Source organism: Hyperoodon ampullatus, assembly GCF_949752795.1.
Source record: "Hyperoodon ampullatus genome assembly, chromosome: 4".
In the NCBI taxonomy this organism is placed as follows: domain Eukaryota; kingdom Metazoa; phylum Chordata; class Mammalia; order Artiodactyla; family Ziphiidae; genus Hyperoodon; species Hyperoodon ampullatus.
Genome location: NC_136917.1, coordinates 90,107,257 through 90,123,750, shown reverse-complemented (window position 1 = coordinate 90,123,750; position 16,494 = coordinate 90,107,257).

The following is a 16,494-nucleotide window of genomic DNA, read 5'->3' as shown; positions in this document are numbered from 1 at the left end:
TGGGAGAGCCAACTTCAGGACACTGGTCCACAAGAGACCTCCCAGCTCCACATAATATCAAACGGCGAAAATCTTCCAGAGATCTCCATCTCAACACCAGCACACAGCTTCACTCAAAGATCAGCAAGCTACAGTGCTGGCCATCCTATGCCAAGCAACTACCAAGACAGGAACACAACACCACCCATTAGCAGAGAGGCTGCCTAAAAACATATTAAGGCCACAGACACCCCAAAACACACCACCAGACGTGGACCTGTCCACCAGAAAGACAAGATCGAGCCTCATCCACCAGAACACAGGCACTAGTCCCCTCCAACAGGAAGCCTACACAACCCACTGAACCAACTTTAGCCACTGGGGACAGACACCAAAAACAACGGGAAGTACAAACCTGCAGCCTGCAAAAAGGAGACCCCAAACACAGTAAGATAAGCAAAATGAGAAGACAGAAAAACACACAGCAGGAGAAGGAGCAAGAAAAAAACCCACCAGACCTAACAAATGAAGAGGAAATAGGCAGTCTACCTGAAAAAGAATTCAGAATAATGATAGTAAAAATTATCCAAAATCTTGCAAATAGAATAGACAAAATGCAAGAAACAGTTAACAAGGACCTAGAAGAACTAAAGATGAATCAATCATCGATTATAAACACAATAGATGAAATGAAAAATACTCTAGATGGGATCAATAGCAGAATAACTGAGGCAGAAGAATGGATACATGACGTGGGAGATAAAATAGGGGAAATAACTGCTGCAGAGCACAGTAAAGAAAAAAGAATGAAAAGAACTGAGGACAGTATCAGAGACTTATGGGACAACATTAAATGCACCAACATTCAAATTATAGGGGTTCCAAAAGAAGAAGAGAAAAAGAAAGGGACTGAGAAAATATTTGAAGAGATTATAGTTGAAAACTTCCCTAACGTGGGAAAAGAAATAGTTAATCAAGTCCAGGAGGCACAGAGAGTCCCATACAGCATAAATCCAAGGAGAAATACACCAAGACACATATTAATCAAACTGTCAAAAATTAAACACAAAGAAATCATATTAAAAGCAGCAAGGGAAAAACAACAAATAACACACAAGGGAATCCCCATCAGGATAACAGCTGATCTCTCAGCAGAAACTCTGCAAGCCAGAAGGGAGTGGCAGGACATATTTAAAGTGATGAAGGAGAAAAACCTGCAACCAAGATTACTCTACCCAGCAAGGATCTCATTCAGATTTGATGGAGAAATTAAAACCTTTACAGACAAGCAAAAGCTGAGAGAGTTCAGCACCACAAAACCAGCTTTACAACAAACACTAAAGGAACTTCTCTAGGCAAGAAACACAACAGAAGGAAAAGACCTACAATAACGAACCCAAAACAATTAAGGAAATGGGAATAGGAACATACATATTGATAATTATCTTAAATGTAAATGGACTAACTGCTCCCACCAAAAGACACAGATTAGCTGAATGGATACAAAAACAAGACCCATATATATGCTGTCTACAAGAGACCCACTTCAGACCTAGAGACACATACAGATTGAAAGTAAGGGGATGGAAAAAGATATTCCATGCAAATGGAAATCAAAAGAAAGCTGGAGTAGCAATTCTTATATCAGACAAAATAGACTTTAAAATAAAGACTATTAGAAGAGACAAAGAAGGACACTACATAACGATAAAGGGATCGATCCAAGAAGAAGATATAACAATTGTAAATATTTATGCACCCAACATAGGAGCACCTCAATACATAAGGCAAATACTAACAGCCATAAAATGGGAAGTCGACAGTAACACACTCATAGTAGGGGACTTTAACACCCCACTTTCACCAATGGACAGATCATCCAAAATGAAAATAAATAAGGAAACACAAGCTTTAAATGATACCTTAAACAAGATGGACTTAATTGATATTTATAGGACATTCCATCCAAAAACAACAGAATACACATTTTTCTCAAGAGCTCATGGAACATTCTCCAGGATAGATCATATCTTGGGTCACAAATCAAGCCTCTGTAAATTTAAGAAAATTGAAATTGTATCAAGTATCTTTTCCGACCACAATGCTATGAGACTAGATATCAATTACAGGAAAAGGTTTGTAAAAAAAACAAACACATGGAGGCTAAACAATACACTACTTAATAACAAAGTGATCACTGAAGAAATCAAAGAGGAAATAAAAAATACCTAGAAACAAATGACAACGGAGACACGACGACCCAAAACCTATGGGACGCAGCAAAAGCAGTTCTAAGAGGGAAGTTTATAGCAATACAATCCCACCTTAAGAAACAGGCAACATCTCCAGTAAACAACCTGACCGTGCACCTAAAGCAATTAGAGAAAGAAGAACAAAAATCCCCCAAAGTTAGCAGAAGGAAAGAAAACATAAAGATCAGATCAGAAATAAATGAAAAAGAAATGAAATGATAGCAAAGATCAATAAAACTAAAAGCTCGTTCTTTGAGAAGATAAACAACCATTAGCGAGACTCATCAACAAAAAAAGGGAGAAGACACAAATCAATAGAATTAGAAATGAAAAAGGAAAAGTAACAACTAACACTGCAGAAATACAAAAGATCATGAGAGATTACTACTAGCAACTCTATGCCAATAAAATGGACAACCTGGAAGAAATGGACAAATACTTAGAAATTCACAACCTGCCAAGACGGAATCAGGAAGAAATAGAAAATATGAATAGACCAATCACAAGCACTGAAATTGAAACTGTGATTAAAAATCTTCCAAAAAACAAAAGCCCAGGACCAGATGGCTTCACAGGCGAATTCTATCAAACATTTAGAGAAGAGCTAACACCTATCCTTCTCAAACTCTTCCAAAATATAGCAGAGGGAGGAACATTCCCAAACTCATTCTACAAGGCCACCATCACCTTGATACCAAAACCAGACAAGGATGTCACAAGGAAAGAAAACTACAGGCCAATATCACTGATGAACATAGATGCAAAACTCCTCAACAAAATACTAGCAAACAGAATCCAACAGCACATTAAAAGGATCATACACCATGATCAAGTGGGGTTTATTCCAGGAATGCAAGGATTTTTCAACATATGCAAATCAATCAATGTGATACACCATATTAAAAATTGAAGGAGAAAAACCATATGAACATCTCAATAGATGCAAAGAAAGCTTTCGACAAAATTCAACACCCATTTATGATAAAAACCCTGCAGAAAGTAGGCATAGAGGGAACTTTCCTCAACATAATAAAGGCCATATATGACAAATCCACAGCCAACTTCATCCTCAATGGTGAAAAACTGAAACCATTTCCACTAAGATCAGGAACAAGACAAGGCTGCCCACTCTCACCACTCTTATTCAACATAGTTTTGGAAGTTTTAGCCACAGCAATCAGAGAAGAAAAGGAAATAAAAGGAATCCAAATTGGAAAAGAAGAAGTAAAGCTGCCACTGTTTGCAGATGACATGATACTATACATAGAGAATCCAAAATATGTTACCAGAAAACTACTAGAGCTAATCAATGAATTAGGTAAAGTAGCAGGATACAAAATTAATGCACAGAAATCTCTGGCATTCCTGTACACTAATGATGAAAAATCTGAAAGTGAAATCAAGAAAACACTCCCATTTACCATTGCAACAAAAAGAATAAAATATCTAGGAATAAACCTACCTAAGGAGACAAAAGACCTGTATGCAGAAAATTATAAGACACTGATGAAAGAAATTAAAGATGATACAAATGGATGGAGAGTTATACCATGTTCCTGGATTGGAAGAATCAATATTGTGAAAATGACTCTACTACCCAAAGCAATCTACAGATTCAATGCAATCCCTATCAAACTACCATTGGCATTTTTCACAGAAATACAACAAAAAATTTCAAAATTTGTTTGGAAAAGCAAAAGACCCCGAATAGCCAAAGCAATCTTGAGAACGAAAAATGGAGCTGGAAGAATCAGGCTCCCTGACTTCAGACTATACTACGAAGCTAAAGTAATCAAGACAGTGTGGTACTGGAAAAAAAACAGAAAGATAGATCAATGGTACAGGATAGAAAGCCCAGAGATAACCCCACCCTCATATGGTCAACTTATCTTTGATAAAGGAGGCAGGAATGTACAGTGGAGAAAGGACAGCCTCTTCAATAAGTGGTGCTGGGAAAACTGGACAGGGACATGTAAAAGTATGAGATTAGATCACTCCATAACACCATACACAAAAATAAGCTCAAAATGGATTAAAGACCTAAATGTAAGGCCAGAAACTATCAAACTCTTAGAGGAAAACATAGGCAGAACACTCTATGACATAAATCACAGCAACATCTTTTTGGACCCACCTCCTAGAGAAATGGAAATAAAAACAAAGATAAAGAAATGGGACCTAATGAAACTTCAAAGCTTTTGCACAGCAAAGGAAACCATAAACAAGACCAAAAGACAACCCTCTGAATGGGAGAAAATATTTGCAAATGAAGCAACTGACAAAGGATTAATCTCCAAAATTTATAAGCAGCTCATGCAGCTCAATAGCAAAAAAACAAACAACCCAATCCAAAAATGGGCAGAAGACCTAAATAGACATTTCTCCACAGAAGATATACAGACTGCCAACAAACACATGAAAGAATGCTCAACATCATTAATCATTAGAGAAATGCAAATCAAAACTACAATGAGATATCATCTCACACCAGTCAGAATGGCCATCATCAAAAAATCTAGAAACAATAAATGCTGGAGAGGGTGTGGAGAAAAGGGAACACTCTTGCACTGCTGGTGGGAATGTGAATTGGCACAGCCACTATGGAGAACAGTATGGAGGTTCCTTAAAAAACTACAAATAGAACTACCATATGACCCAGCAATCCCACTACTGGGCATATACCCTGAGAAAACCATAATTCAAAAAGAGTCATGTACCAAAATGTTCATTGCAGCTCTATTCACAATAGCCCGGAGATGGAAACAACCTAAGTGTCCATCATCGGATGAATGGATAAAGAAGATGTCGCACATATATACAATGGAATATTACACAGCCATAAAAAGAAATGAAATTGAGCTATTTGTAATGAGGTGGATAGACCTAGAGTCTGTCATACAGAGTGAAGTAAGTCAGAAAGACAAAGAGAAATACTGTATGCTAACACATATATATTGAATTTAAGAAAAAAAATGTCATGAAGAACCTAGGGCTAAAACAGGAATAAAGACACAGACCTACTTGAGAATGGACTTCAGGATATGGGGAGGGGGAAGGGTAAGCTGTGACAAAGCGAGAGAGAGGCATGGACATATACACACTACCAAACGTAAGGTAGATAGATAGTGGGAAGCAGCTGCATAGCACAGGGAGATCAGCTCGGTGCTTTGTGACCGCCTGCAGGGGTGGGATAGGGAGGGTGGGAGGGTGGGAGATGCAAGAGGGAAGGGATATGGGAACAGATGTATATGTATGACTGATTCACTTTGTTATAAAGCAGAAACTAATTTAAAAAAAATGAAATGTTACATGGTGTTTGTTGTATAATGTATCTTATTTCCAAAGATTATTTGAAAGATGAAGATACAATAAAACCAAAATCATTTTTTTTTAGTTATAAATGAAGGAAGAGTTTGTGCTACTACTGAAATTACTTAATGATGGCAGAGAACTGAATGCAGAGAATATAAGTACACTGGCCATTAAATTGACTTTGGCTTGGGGATTCTGAGAATATTTTCCTGTCAAAAGAGAACCTACATCAATTTTGGCAACAATAAATAGAAAACTTCCTTTGAATTTTTTTGGAACTCTGATTTTCCTCGTCTTAAAGTCAATCTTATAAGAATTAAATAACCCTGAGGAAGAACATACAAATGATTTTTTAAATTTAAAATTTTCCCAAGAAAATCCATCCCTGACTGGGATGTAAGAAATGGAGATGAGTTGCTGAAAATGAAGTGGGATAAAATCTGGGGAAAACCAAAAATTTCTTGCCACAAGTCATATCAGGTACTAATTCTTTGAGGTCCAAGGTACAGAGAGGAGTGAAGTTGCCGAAAGAGACATGTGTAAGCCTGGTGCTTCATGGAAGACAGATCAGACCCATAGAAGTTTTCTCTCCACCAGGGATCTCTTGTGCAGTGAAGTGTCATAAAGAGGAATAGGTGACAGTCATGAAGGTTTCACAAAGGAATAAAGGAGTTCTGAAAAAGAAGGTGTGAGAGGAAAAGCATTTTCCCTTTGGGTGTTGTTGAAAACAAACAGGGAGTTATTTCATTTTGGAGTTACTTGAGGTGCTGGATGGCAGTTGAAGCAAAAAAACAGGCTAAATAAAATCTTCAAATGAAAACCTGGGGAATGAGATAGGATGCTTTGGAAAAATCTGACATATCCCTGGGAGCCTGGAAGGCCACTCACATGCATATGGGGCTGCACACACCCAGGGTGGTGTGTATGCTCAAGAAAGACCTGAGGACGCCCTAAGCTCTCACCTCTGGCTAATTTTGAGGCTCTCACGTGCAAGAAGTGAGGGCTAAGACACAGATGTCAACAGACTTGGTGAGGTTGAAGGTGTGCTCCCAACATGAACATAGAGCTTGTCAGCAAATACTGTCCTTCAGATTGAAATGAAATAATACTAAACAGTGAATCCTGAATTCACTACAGTTTCGTGAGTACTAAACTTGAAACTACATGAAGAAATAAAAAGAACCAGTAAAGGTAACTACATTGATAAAAATAAAAGATATAAATGATGTATTTTTGTTTGTAACACTCTTTTCCTCCTATATCATTTAAAAGACAATTGCCTAAAGCAATACTTATAATTCTATATTTTAGGGTATGCAATGTATAATGATGTAATTTTTATGATAATAGTAGTACAGAGGAGCAGGTGCAAACAGAGCTATGCAGGGAAAATATTTTGTATATTATTGGAATTAAGTTGGAATTAACCTAATTGTTATATATTAAGATGTTAATTGTAATCTACAGGGCAGCCATTAACAAAATAAATCTCAATATATTTTAAATGATGAAATAATACAAGATATCTCCTCTGATGAAAACAGTATTAAATCAGAAGACAGTAACAGAAGGTAACTTGAGAAATTTACACATATGTGGAATTTAAACAGCAAACACATAAATTTAGCAATGCACAAAAAATCAGAATGGAATTTAAAAATACTTTGAGATTAATAAAACATTCCAAAATGTATGGAATGAAACTAAAGCAATGTAGTATTTAGAGGGAACTGTATAACTGTAAGTGCCTTATTCAAAAGAGAAAAATGAGCAAATCAATAACCTAACTTTTCAACCGAGAAACTAGAAAATAAGAGCAAGCTAAACGAAAATCAAGCATAAGCAATTTTAAAAGATTAGAGCAGAAATAAATGATAAAAATACAAAAGCAATAAAGAAAATCAACAAAATTTTTATTTTTTGAAAAGTTGAAAAAAATTGACAAACTGTTAGCTTGATTGCACAAGAGAACAAGACAAACTCAAGGTACTAAACTCAGGAATGCAAGAAGGAATACAGACCTTACAAAAATAAAATAGATTATAAGGGAATACTAAGAACAAACACAAGGCAAACAATTAGATAACCTAGATGAAATGGACAAATTACTCTAAAAATGCGTATTCCCAAACCCAACTCAAGAAGAAATGACATGAACAGAATAATAACAAGTATAGTGTACCTATAGCCAGTAAATAGATTGAATTTTAAACAGTTATCATATGCAGAAATTCCTTTCCTTCCCACAAGAATTGAAAACATATGCTCACAACAAAATTTGCACACAAATATGCAAAGCAATATTCATATAATAGCTCAAAGTGAAAGCAACTCAAACATCCATCAGCTGATAACTGGATAAACAAAATTGTAGTATGTCCATATAATGGAGTATTATTTAGCTATGAAGGGAATAAAATACATGCTAAAACATAGATGATATTACTCAGCCATAAAAAGGAACAAAATTGGGTCATTTGTAGAGATGTGGATGAACCTAGAGACTGTCATACAGAGTGAAGTAAGTGAGAAAGAGAAAAGCAAATATCGTATATTAACACATATATGTGGAATCTAGAAAAAATGGTACAGATGAACCGATTTGCAGGGCAGAAATAGAGACACAGATGTAGAGAACAAACGTATGGACACCAAGGGGAGAAAGTGGGGGTGGGGTGAGGGTGGATTAAAAAAAAAGGATAAACTTGTTATTTAATATGGTAATAAAGTGTTTTCATGTGGGAAAAATAAAAAAAAGAAGTATAGGAGGTGAACTTGACAGGAGGATGCTAACCATTTGCCTTGGAAGAGTATCCCACCACTACCCTATCTCTGTCTGGTCTGGCTAGAGAACTCGCCCCTCGCTCCCTGAGAAGGCAGTGTCATAGAAGAATGGACACTCACTGGTGTTTCCTCACTCATTCACTTATTCATTTATTCAGCACATGTTTTTAGAGGTCTTGCTTTATTCCAGGTACCATACTGGGCACTGAATTTAGAGAAATCAGTAAGGTTTCATTGATACTTAAAAATTTAGAAGGGTGATGCTTCTGTAGTTACAAAATGATGTGATAATTCATTGTCATGCTATTTAAAATGATGACAATTTAGAACCATCTCAACTATAAATACTAGGAGATTTTAAATAAAGTATGGCACACCATTTCAAAGGAATATTATTTAATCACTTAAAGAATCTATAAATAATTTCAAATAATGTGGTAAAATGTTAACAGTACAATATTAAAATATATAAACCTGTACATATAATATGTTCTTAACTATATATACAGATATGCAAAAAAAATTTGTCAGGAAGAAAATGTTCAACTTATTAACAGTATTATCTTTGGGGATGGTGTTAAGGGTGATATTTTTCTCTGATATAATATTATTTTGTATCTGCAAAATTTTCTACAATGAACATATAGCAAAAACTATCCAAAAGTATAAAACAATTATTATTATAAGTATGCATAAAATGCTCCTGGCAAAGAAAGAGTGACTTTCTAACTTTTCCATTTTACAGATGAATAAATTGAGGTTCTGAGAGATTATGTAGCTTTTCCAAGGCTTTCCAGCCCATAGCTGACTGAAGCACATCTCAAACAAGTCATCTGATTATAAATCTGGAACTTTTCCACTGAGCCACTGGGACTTTCTCAGAGACACCTGCCTGAAATTGAGGGGTTGATCTGCCTCTAACATCTTCAAGGATCTGGCAGAGCTACTGTTCTGACTGTTCCAGAAGAACCCAGAAGTCAAAAGGAGAGTCTGGGAATGATTCAGTGATGGATTACTAGTTGTGAATCTGGAGGAAGTGCATAGCACTGTAAAAACAAACTTTACTGTTTACATTTCAATTCTTCAAGATTTATGGTATTTGAACTAGAAGAATAATATAGGTCTGGGCATGTATTTAATGTTTTCATTTAGATTTAGAACATACAGCCCCAGTATTGAGTTGATTTGAAAGTTTGAATATTTTAATATCACTGTATTATGTGCTCAGCATCCATAATTAAATATACATCTTCAAGTCCAAAAAAAAAAATAGGTGAACATTGTAATTATGACAAGTAAAAGTAGACAGACGCAAAAGGCCACATATTATATGATTCCATGTATTAATATATGAAATGTCCAGAATAGGCAGCTCTCTGGAGACAGGAAGTTTATTATTAATTTTCAGGGACTGGAGGAGGGGAGAATGAGAGAATTGCTAATAGGTTGTGATTTCTTTTTAGGGTGATGAAAATATTTTTGAATTAGAAAATGGTGATGGTTTTACAACCTCTCTAAATATAGCAAAAAAATCACTGAGTTGCACTTGAAAAGGGTTATGTTAAAGTATCTAAATTATATCTCAATAAAAATAAACGTTATTGAGGTATAATTAATCACATTTACTCAGATTTTATTTTTTTTTATAAATTTATTTATTTTAGGCTGCGTTGGGTCTTCGCTGCTGCTCACGGGCTTTCTCTAATTGCAGTGAGCGGTGGCTTCAGTAGTTGTTGCTAGGCACATGGGCTTCAGTTGTTGTGGTTCGTGGGCTATAGAGCACAGGCTCAGTAGTTGTGGCTCACGGGCTTAGTTGTTCCGTGGCATGTGGGATCTTCCTGGACCAGGGATCAAACCTGTGTCCCCTGCACTGGCAGGTGGATTCTTAACCACTGCACCAGCAGGGAATCCCTACTCAGATTTTAATTCTTGCATAACATGTTGATACAGTATCTCTCTCCATTTTAGTTCTTCAATCTCTCTTAGGAATATTTTGTGATTTTCACTCTGTAGATCTCTGACATCTATTATTCAATTTATCCCTTATTTTATATTTTGATGGTATTTTAAATAACATTGTACTTATGATTTTACTTTTTGATTGTTCGATTGTAATATATGAAAAATTGGGGGGGTTGTATATTGATATAATGTATTCAGTTATTAGTTCTGGTAGCTTTATTTTTTTTTGCTGGAGTAGATTCCGTAGGATTTTCTACATAGGTGATCATGAACTCTATAAGAGACTTTTTTTCTTCCTTCCCAATCTGTATGCATTTTATTTCATTTAAACCTATTGAGCCATGGTAGTATTTTGTTTTGTTTTTGTCAAAGAATAATGTTTATCGTTGGTATGCATTCCATATGTACTTGAAGAGAACTACTGTTGGGTTGGGTTTTCTATAAATGTCAATTAGGTTAGGGTGGTTTATGTTTTTTTTTTTTTTTTAGTTACTTTCTGTTAATTATCATCATTTTTTGAGAGAGGAGGTTTGAAATCTTTAACTAATTGTGTCTTTTTCTATTTCTCCTTTAACTCTATTTATTGTTTGCTTCATATATCCTGAAGTTCTCTTATTAGGTTTATTATGATTTTAATACCTCTCTTGATAGGATTATTATGGCAACTTGACAAATTGCTTTATCATTATAAAATTTTCTTCATCCCTGATAATATTTCTTACTTTAAATTCTACCTTGTCTCTTATTAATATAGCCATTTCAGCTGTTTTTATTGGTGTTAGCATTGTATGTATTTTTCTATATTATTATTTTTTAACCATTTTTAAACTGAAGTTGTAGTTAATTTACAATGTTGTGTTAGTTTCAAGTGTACAGCAAAGTGATTCAGTTATATAAATAGATGGTCCATGCTTGACAGCTTTATATTTAGTAAGTCAAAGTTTTCTGATATTCCCCAAATTAAGCCATGATTTGTGGAAATGATATAGTCTCCATTCTCTCTGGGGAAACACTGACCAATCCCACCATGAATATATAGCAAACATGGTACTAAAAATAGATTTGCAAGTATATTTAGTTTTTTTTCCTCTAGACACATATATGTTATTTATTTTACTGCCAAAAAGATGAAAAATGTGGTTTCTGCTCACAGACCTAATCCTTGCTGCTCTAAAAAAAACCATTTGGAGGCTTTTTCATGTTCTAAGAATCAACAGGACAGGGACTTTCTAAAAAAGGAGATTTCTCCTCTATAATTGAGATTATAGAGTTATTTTTTCTAGACAACATTTATTCTTTCTAGAGAGACAATGAGATTTGATTTCTTATAAATTGGAGAATTTTTTGTGATAAGAGCAATATTTCAGTGCATCCAGGAGTAAGCAGGGGTTTGGGGGAAGATGTTTCTCTTTTGGTCTACCACGTATATAAAATATATTGCATTTAAAAAGTTTGTCCTGTATGACTAATCTAAGTCAAATAATGTGTTCTTCTTGTTTAAAAGATATGGGGTCCATGATGTTAATTACTGTGAACTTTGGCATAGTTTAAGTAGCTTGGGTTTATTCTACAAGCAATAAATATTTAAATTTCCACATACATGAATATCTAAAATAAGAAGGGCTCATATTAACCAGAAACAGAATATCATCTTCCATTTCTTTTCTGTCACCCATCATGTTTCATATGTTGCCAACTATAAAGAAAAGTTCAGGATTTATGCAGAAAATAGTAGAGTATAATTGGATCAAAGGTGGATCTGATTGTGCAATTCCATCATTTCTTTTGCCCCCTTTTTAAATTTGGAGAGGTGTTTTCTCTCTCCTTTTAAATTCTCCATTTAAAGCAAGAACAATTCAGAGATATAGATCAAATCTACACATATATAAAGCAATTAATTTTTTTCCTTAATTAAAATATAACAGACCTTTGTTTAGAGCTTTCAGTGTACCAAGACACATCCCTATATTAGGGATACAGGATAAATTATCTCTGCCTACAGGGACCACATGGTCCTTTAAATTAATGAATCACAGCAATGAGGATTAGAGAAAAATTTAAGTATTTTTTATAAGTTTCTAAATTTGTACAAAAAGCTGAGAATCAGAACCACTCTTCTAGACATAAAATTTGACTAAAACCAGAAAATCTCTAGTATTGTTCAAATCAATAACAGGAAAAATACTCGATCCTTTATTATGAGACAATAGTTGCTTAAAAGTTTAGTGATCATTAAAATTCAATTCCTTGGAGTTATAAAATAAAATTATTGCTTTTTCACTATGTGCAATGGTGCACATATTATTTAAACTACTGCTAATTTGAGTGCCACATTTAAATAATTGCTCTGGAGTCCATAATATCACTTGTTGAGGAATCAAGATACCATTGCTTGATTAGTCTTAAATTTAATCTTGAAAATTAACCTGAAAATGCTTTCATTTGATTAAACACATCTCTAAATTATAACTAGGAAATGCAAATAATATTTTCATTTATTTACTGATAGACTAGGATTTTAAATTATTACAACATTGAAATAAGCTTCTTTAGAGTATATATTTTCACCTACTTCTAATCAATATATCTGTTATAAACATAAAACTGAGCAAGTATAGTTAAAATATGAGGATGGAAGAGTGAAGTAGTGAATTTAAAAATCATATTTCAAATAAACATCATTCATAATTCATTAAAATTATAGAAGTGGAGAATTTTCTTTCAAGATAACTATAATATATATTTTATTGGAAAATAGCTGGCTATTGAAATATATATATATTACTATAACACTTTACTATGTTAGCTCATTTAATACTCACAGCAACCTTATGAGGTATCTACTATCATTATACACACTTTATAGTTAGAAAAACAGAAGCCTAGATATTGGTGAAGTTTCTCTTGACCACATACCCCACCCACATTTCTCTTATCCTTATCTCAGAAGCAACCACTAGCATGAATTTGGTGTATATTCATCTATTTAATTTTTAAGTTTTACATTCATATGTCTATCCATAAGCATATATAATAGTGTGTTGAGGGTTTTAAATGTAAATAAATACTATTAGACTGTGTGTGCTGTTCTGAAAACTTTTTTCTCAAGATTTGACATTTGATACATGTTTTGTTTATTCCTTTTAATTGTTACCTTTTAGTCCAACCATTTTAATTTCACAACTACAGAAATGAAAGGTGAGAAAAGTATTTTATTTAATAAGGCTAATTTAGTGAATTAATATTCAGTTCCCTTTACTGTGGGGCCAGTACCTCTTCCACAACATAGCAGCCACTTCCATTTGCATCTATGTTACCTTGCATTAATGCACCATTCTGGATTTCAGCATTCTCATTAGCAGACATAGTAGATGATACAGCTGAATTTGACAATCTCTACTTTCAGAAGCCTAAAAGCAACAATTTTGTAAATCTGTTTCATAGGGACGATTTTACTTCCTCATGAATATACTGACTTCCTGATATGACATTTTGTCTGTTCTCTTGAAATCTCTCACAGCTCTGGGCACATAAATAGGGAGGACTCAAGATTTGTGAAACATATCTGACTACCCTGTACCCTCATCTATTCTTAACGTCCTTGACTGGCTTTCCCAGGAGAGCATCTCTTCTGTGTACTATGCTTATTCTCTTTATTTTGCCTCAGGGACTAACTTAGTGATATCAAAAAGAAATAATGACTAAAACCTTTTAAATCATCTTTTCTTTTGTCATAGATATTAAAGCTGTTCTTTGCACTTATCTTGTGTGTGCAGTTTCTTGAGCTTTAAAAAACATTTAAAGAGAAATCCACTAAATGATAGTTTTCTGTAATCTATTCATTATAAATGATTGAAGGCTCACACTTCCATTTTAATTCCAAATATATACTTTCTAAATGACTTTGTGTAATGTGAAAAAATCCTTAAGGTCAAGAAGTACTAGGATTTTCTTTATTCTCTGAGTATAACATTTCTAGTCTCCAATGTCCTTACAGTCTCTCATTTCTGATAAATAGCCAGAGGATTAATGTTTTAGTGAAAGCTAACTTGTCACCTTCAAAAGGAAACCTCTTCAAATCAAAGTCTCTTATGTGGCTTGACTACAAAGTGAATTTTAAATAAACACTCTAAAAAGAAAGATAAATTATCTTTCCAACCATTTGTCTCTTTGTACCAATTTTTACCTATGTTATACATGCACAGATATATATACATACATATAAATATATATATGTATGTCTATATATAGACAGATATAAATGTGTACAATTGTTGCAGAGGTTTTTATATATATAGACATTCTTATAAGACAAGCCTCTCTTAAGTAACAACAATACTAATTAAACTAAATGACTGACATTACTTTAAGTAATTTAGCAATCTATTATAGTTCATACATCTTAAGGTAATATGAATCCAAAAATATACTGTGAACAGATTTTAAAAATTGTTCTTCAGTCTATTTAAGGTTGATGAGTCTTAATGTTAAATTTTGATTTTTCTAGCACAGTAAGTTGGTATATCCAAAAATTTTTATTACATCTCCCAAATGCTGAAAAAATAGAGCAATCTAAATAGGAAAAAAAATTGTTTCATGTCAATAAAGTCTTGGAATAATGTGGAAAGATGTCACCCAAACTATTAATTCTTATTTTTTTTCTTTTCCCCCAGTTTCTGACTCATTACCTTCGAACCAAGATCCAATGTGAAAAGTAAAATGATACAGTAAACACCTGCTGAAAGGAGTAAGTCTAAAAAGAATAAATGGAAAAATTTTCAAAAATCTATCCTGATTCTACTAACCTGACGATTGATTAGAGAAAAATGTGGTGATTTTATAATGTTATAGTTACAATTATTTACCATTTATCCTATTATTCTTAGATCCTCTTAGTTTCCTCTTTTTCTAAGCTTTTAGGGTAGTTAATGATGATTCAGTTTCCTTTATCTAAAAAAGCTTATTGATCTAGAAATCATCAGTTCTCCCTATAGCTTCAATAGCTTAGATGCATTTGTCATCACAAAATCATGCTACATAATGTAAGTGTTATTTAATAACATATCTGACAAATTGTTTTTTAATACGTTTTAATCTGACTACTTCATAATAGCCTCCAGGGAGGCACCTTGAATGTTTCCAAATCCATTTTAAGCATGCTTATTCTGGAAAGTTTCATGCTGTTAGCTAATCTCATCCCTAGTGATTTAATAATTATTTAACCAAAAAAAGTATTATTTTTCTGAAATTTGCCTTTTTCACCTTTTTCTTTAATTCTCAGTGCCAATCCATCAGTGAACCTACTGGGAGATAAAAAGTCTTCTGTAGCATGAACTCAAGTACAACATGGGGCACTTTTGCATGTTTGACATAAAAATAATCATGCCCAAATAATTTACAGAACAGATAGATAGTGTTCAATATTTTAATATTTTACCACTTCTCATATATATGTGTGATTTAAATCCTTCACAATGTAGAGTGCTAGATTAAGGCTTTCTTCAAATAAAATGAAAATATTATTTCAGTATGTATTTAGAGTCTCATTACATTTTCAAGAATCATTATCATATTAATGACATGTTATAATTTTAGCTTCATGGCTTAATAAAAGTGTTATGTGTAATGAATAAGGCTACACTAAGAAGGATGTTTGACCTAAAACATGAAGTGGGAAGTCTCAATAATGACTTCCACAGAAATGTCTAAGAAAAGAATAGTGCATGGTAGGACAATTTGTGAAGTACTAACAGATGCCAGTTATATTAATTTCCTTCCCAATTTCCATATTAACTCTGTTATTTCCTTATTTTGGCTTATGAGATATGACCATGGCATTTCCTGAGGGAAGGGAGTGGTCTTATGGTAAATATTGGATCAAAATGCCAAAGTCACAGCTTTATGTTTGAAAAATAGACTTTCCCCACAAAAGTTATAGCTTAAATAAAATAAAGTAAAATAAAAATATGCAGGGAAGACAAGATCAGGCATAAGCAGTTACCTCACAACCCCCCTGCCACTACCACTACTCTTTAAAGGAGAGGTTTGAAGGGAATGCCCCAAGAATGTTGGACACCTACCCACCCATGGACCTGCATGCTTCTCTGTACTGTTCCAAATTTGAAGTTGAGGCGGTAGGATCTCCAAATAAATGTAAGACTCTAGGAGAAAAGACTTGCACCCACACTTTCTGTGGGATTCTGGG